Raw genomic sequence first — 6115 nt, 5'->3', positions numbered from 1 at the left:
CTAGTAAGCCTCTTAACTAGCTTGTTGATTAATAGATGATTAGTTTCATAATAATGAACATTGGATGTTATTAATAACAAGGTTATATCATTGTATGAACTAGCAAGGTGGCCCGCGCACATGCGCGGGCGATATCTTTAATTGTCCTTATTTTCTCTAGAATTAAGTTGAGATCTCATTTAGGAACCATAGAATGTTCGTTGTTTTTCTTCCTAAGCATACAACATCTGTAGGTCTGATATATAAACAATCAATAAGCTTATACTAAAACAATAAATTACTATTGTGCCAAAAAGTCGCATAAACTTTCAGACGTTGATGTCAATCCAATGATCAATAAGCATCAAAGATACAAATCAAGGCAAGAATATCTCTATACACTCGTATGTGTATGATTATAATCCAATGATCGGTAAATTACAATATGTGAGTATCAAAAATTGTACAATGTGGTAAGCGGTGCATTGTACAAACCTTGTCGATGTACCAAGTAAAGTAGGCAAACATGTATTATTAAGTAATGAAGCAACATGTGCAAGTAAGCTAACACGTGTGACTAACATCAGTTCTAAAAAGAACTGTAATATAATTTATTTATGACAAAAATCATATAGTGTTAACCCTAGATTTTTTATAATTGAACTATATTTAGGTGAATTTCTAAGGTCGGCGGAAAAGAAATTTTTATAACAAAAAATGTTACATTATTTAAACAATACTCAATATATCATTAATTTCTTCTATATTATTTATCATGGGAGACAATTGCTATTTCGTATATCACATTGTTTTAAGAAAAAAAAAAGTGTGGCTTCAACCTTTTTCTTTTCAGTGCAAGGTGACGACGCCGGGATAACTTGATGCCCATGTACGAATAAATAAGGTTGCTGTTGCTAAACTACTTGACATCATCATGCATGCATTAACATTAGCAACACTATTTTTCTTACAGATAAACCATAATGATTAATTTAATCACCGATTCATAAAATGACATAGAATGGTCAATACAAGATATTTATCTCGGCGAAAAAGGCACGTCCCAACCTAGTAGATCCGTTGGCCTTGTGCGCTCTCGTCACTGAAAAAATACTGCAACCAAAACACTGAAATGTTTCCTCAGCCGCAGTTGAATAACATCCACACATGCATATTGGGGCGACTTGAGCTGGTGTTCTCCCCTCAGGAACGACTAATGTGTTGGCTGCCGGCGCCGGATAGTTCAGTCCCACGCTGCTCCAATTTCATATAGAGTCTTAATATAAGTAAACGTAATACTTTCAGTAATTAATTATATGTTAGCATGTAGGCTGACAACAAACTCGCACAAGTTTAAGGTAAATCTCGCTTAGAATACTCATTTATAAATATCATGTTGTCAAAGGAAAATTTGATATATTACCCCCTCCGTTTAATAAAAGATGTCATATCTTTGTCTAAATTGGATATGTCTATACACTAAATCACGTCTCAATACATCTAAATTTAGGAAAATTTAAGACGTCTTCCATTGGATGGAGAGAGTATTAATTTCTAATATATTCTACGTTTATGCAAGACATTCATAAATGTACTACATACAAGTGCTTGAAGGATGTGGCCAGAATAGCTAGTAATGGTGTACACGCTCTTATCAAAGAAATCAAGTGATCTTTTGTATAGAAAGTCCGCTATTGTGAACTTTAAGTATGCAATATTATACCGGCCATTTTCTTCTTACATGCTATTCGCTTAGCTAGGTAAGTACTCTTTAACGGGAAAACATAAGCATAATTCATCTTCATATGCTTCGAAAATGAAACCTCGTGTCAGATTTTTTTTTTTTGCAATGTTTTTGTAACATTGGTCAATTTACACACATCTTGCTCTACATTACCGGTGCCAATGCTGGAAAAATACTCCCTCTATACTGGTTTATAGATCTTGCGTGTATCCATAAATCATCAATTTAACCACCGTAATATAAATTTTATAACCCAAATTATATTATTAGGAAGTATAGCATTTAAATTTTATAATGATATATAACGTATTAAGTTGGTTAAATTTGCGATCTAGACATACGTGTAAGACCTATTAACCCGTATGAAGTTATTATCTAAGATTCAAACTGTAGAGTAAAACTTTGCATCTTAAAATAAATTTTAAAACTGACTGAGTATGTGCTACAAATCTGAAACTTTCTGCTTTAAAATAAATACTGGAACTTTGCAATGGAGTACATGCTTGTATTGTAAAAAATAGATGTAGCGGACAGAGAAGAGCTCATGTGCCATTACCTTGGTTTGGCGCTGTCTGGCTGTGTACATGAGGCAAGTCATAATTAATTCCATCGATGGATCCATTATATGGCTGCATGTCTAAGATAAAAACATGAGCGCACGCACTGGAGGTCGTTCGGGCAGAATCAACCGAGAAGAATATTGTGGAACATCTTGTATGGCTGCAATCTAAATTGAAAACAAAATTGAAACCTGATTTCCTTTGCTCATCCGTCCATGTGCATACGCGAGAGGAGATCCATTATATGGCTGCATGTCAAAGATAAAAACATGAGCGCATGAACTGGAGGTCATTCGGCAGAATCAACTGAGAAGAATATTGTGGAACATCTTGTATGGCTGCACTCTAAATTGAAAATAAAATTGAAACCTGATTTTCTTTGCTCATCCGTCCATGTGCGTACGCGGGAGGAGAATCGACTGGCTGACTGCATCAAGGCGAATATGGCGGCATGCACGGGATATGCTAGTAGATCGGAAGACGCAGCGGTGACATTAGTTCAAGAGGACGGAGTAATCTATGGCCCCTTTCCTTTCAAAAAAAAATCTCAACTTTATCTAAATTTAGACAAATCTGAAATATCTTCCACGAAAAAAGTAGATTAATTCAGATGAAAGGGATGCAATATGCGGATCAGCAAATTAGTATCAATCACAGATTGCTCAATGAAGACATGTACACACCAGATCAGAGGAATTGTATCCTTAGAGAGATGAGGCGAATTACCTATGCATGAGAATCTGCCATCTCCAAGTTGCATCTTGCCAGTACGCCGTCGTACGTGCTTGCTCTCGATTCTTCGCCCTCCTGTACACATGCTTATAGCAGCAAGCACACTTACATATGCTGAGAGATCCTTGAGGAGACGATCTACGTGCTTAATTCACATCAAAATATATATTTTATCAACTGATCAAGTTATTGAAGAAAAAGACAAATACGGAGGGATGCATCCCTGCTAGTGATCTATACATCCATGAATCAAGCTAGATTGATCATAAGACCTTCATGTACGTATACTCTGCCCGAAGCCGGCCGGCCGACGGCTCCTAGGCGAATACGGCCATGGCGGCGTGCATGAGGATACGGTAGAGGCCTAGGGCATAAAAAATCTGTTTTTTTTCTTTTGACTCCATGATACGTTGAGGGCTAACACAACAGGAAAAAAAAAAGAAAACAAAATGAAAACGGTGAGGGGATATGTCTAATGGCAATGGTGGGTAATTTTCTTAACTTAAGTATAATCTAACGGTTAGAGATTTTTTGGCTATCAATTAAATGGTCGGATGTTTCTGATTTTTGTGGGATTTTCTAGCTATTTCTCTATTTTCTGGTGAGCCCGTAATTTACTTTTAATATATAATAGATGATGTAATGGACACACCCAATTAAGCGTAGCATAAGATCACGTCATTAAGTTATTTGCTATAAGCTTTCAATACATAGTTACCTAGTCCTTATGACCATGAGATCATGTAAATCACTTATACCGGAAAGGTACTTTGATTACATCAAACGCCACTCGCGTAAATGGGTGGTTATAAAGGTGGGATTAAGTATCCGGAAAGTATGAGTTGAGGCATATGGATCAATAGTGGGATTTGTCCATCCCGATGACGGATAGATATACTCTGGGCCCTCTCGGTGGAATGTCGTCTAATGTCTTGCAAGCATATGAATAAGTTCATAAGAGACTACATAACACGGTACGAGCAAAGAGTACTTGTCAGAGACGAGGTTGAACAAGGTATAGTGTGATACCGATGATCAAACCTCGGACAAGTAAAATATCGCGTGACAAAGGGAATTGGTATCGTATGTGAATGGTTCATTCGATCACTAAAGTCATCGTTGAATATGTGGGAGCCATTATGGATCTCCAGATCCCGCTATTGGTTATTGGTCGGAGTGAGTACTCAACCATGTCCGCATAGTTCGCGAACCGTAGGGTGACACACTTAAAGTTGGATGTTGAAATGGTAGAACTTGAATATGGAATGGAGTTCGAATATTTGTTCGGAGTCCCGGATGTGATCCCGGACATCACGAGGAGTTCCGGAATGGTCCGGAGAATAAGATTCATATATAGGATGTCATTTTATGTGAATAAAATGATGCGGAAGGTTCTATGGAAGGTTCTAGAAGGTTCTAGAAAAGTCCGGAAGAAACCACCAAGGAAGGTGGAGTCCACATGGGACTCCACCTCCATGGCCGGCCAACCCTAGTGGGGGAGGAGTCCCAAGTGGACTCCCCTTAGGGGGCCGGCCACCCCCTTATGGAAGGTGGAATTCCCACCTCTAGTGGGAGGGAAGGTTTCCCACCATATGGAAGGTTTTGGGTTCGGGTCTTATTCGAAGACTTGTAGTCCAACACTTGGGGCTTCCACCTATATATAGAGGGCCAAGGGGAGGGGGCCGGCCACACCAAAGCCATAAGCTTGGCCGCCCCCATAGTGGCCGGCCACCCCCTCTCCCCAAACCCTAGCGCCCCGCTCCTCCACCATATCCCGCACGCTTAGCGAAGCTCCGCCGGATTTCTCCACCGCCACCGACACCACGCCGTCGTGCCGTCGGATTCAAGAGGAGCTACTACTTCCGCTGCCCGCTGGAACGGGGAGGTGGACGTCGTCTTCATCAACAACCGAACGTGTGACCGAGTACGGAGGTGCTGCCCGTTCGTGGCGCCGGAACCGATCGTGATCAAGATCTTCTACGCGCTTTTGCAAGCGGCAAGTGAACGTCTACCGCAGCAACAAGAGCCTCCTCTTGTAGGCTTTGGAATCTCTTCAAGGGTGAGTATCGATAATCCCCTCGTTGCTACCGTCTTCTAGATTGCATCTTGGCTTGGATTGCGTGTTCGCCGTAGGAAAATTTTTGTTTTCTATGCTACGTTATCCTACACTTCTCGGGTTCTTAGTATCAGCAAGGGGGATTGAAGCCAATCCCGAAAAAATACAGGCCATTGTTACTATGCGAAAGCCAACAAAGCTGAAAGAAATACAACAGTTAACGGGGCGAGTTGCAGCTTTAAGCAGATTCGTCGCCAGGTTAGGAGAAAGGGCACTGCCGTTCTATGCATTGATCAAACAGGGAGAAAAATTTCAATGGAACGAAGAAGCAGATAGAGCCTTTGAAAACCTCAAGCGAGTAATTTCGACACCACCAATATTGGTGGCACCGAAAGAGAAGGAACCTCTCCTCTTGTACATTGCAGCCACACCTCAGGTAGTCAGCACAGCTCTAGTAGTCGAGAGAGAAGAAGAGAGGGCAAGCTTCATGGAGTTCAAAGGCCAGTATATTTCATCAGCGAAGTACTGCCGCCCTCAAAACAGAGGTACCCGCAATATCAGAAACTGGCATATGGAGTATTCACGACAGCAAGAAAATTGCGACACTATTTTTCGGCGCACCCGATAATAGTGGTCAACGAGGCTCCCTTGTCAAATATACTGAACAACCCGGAAGCTACGGGTCGTGTCTCCCTTTGGGGAATAGAACTTTCCCCTCGGGACATCACGTATGAAAAAGAAAAGCAATAAAATCGCAGGTCTTACCAGATTTCATTGCGGAGTGGATGGAACTACAAAACACGGGACCCCCAGATTTATCGAGAACTTGGACCATGAACTTCGACGGGTCCAAAAGATTGGAAGGTGCTCGGAGCAGGCGTGATATTGGTATCACCTGAAGGCGACAAGTTGAAGTACGTTCTGCGGATGACGTTCCCAAACGCGTCTAACAATGAAGCAGAATATGAAGCTCTCATACACGGGATGAAGATGGCGAAAGCTTGCGGTGCAACCCGACTGAAAATTTTCGGCGACTCACAATTG

Source organism: Lolium rigidum, chromosome 3 (genome assembly GCF_022539505.1).
Source record: "Lolium rigidum isolate FL_2022 chromosome 3, APGP_CSIRO_Lrig_0.1, whole genome shotgun sequence".
In the NCBI taxonomy this organism is placed as follows: domain Eukaryota; kingdom Viridiplantae; phylum Streptophyta; class Magnoliopsida; order Poales; family Poaceae; genus Lolium; species Lolium rigidum.
The sequence above is the reverse complement of the archived record's forward strand: the minus strand, read 5'-3'. Positions refer to the sequence as shown.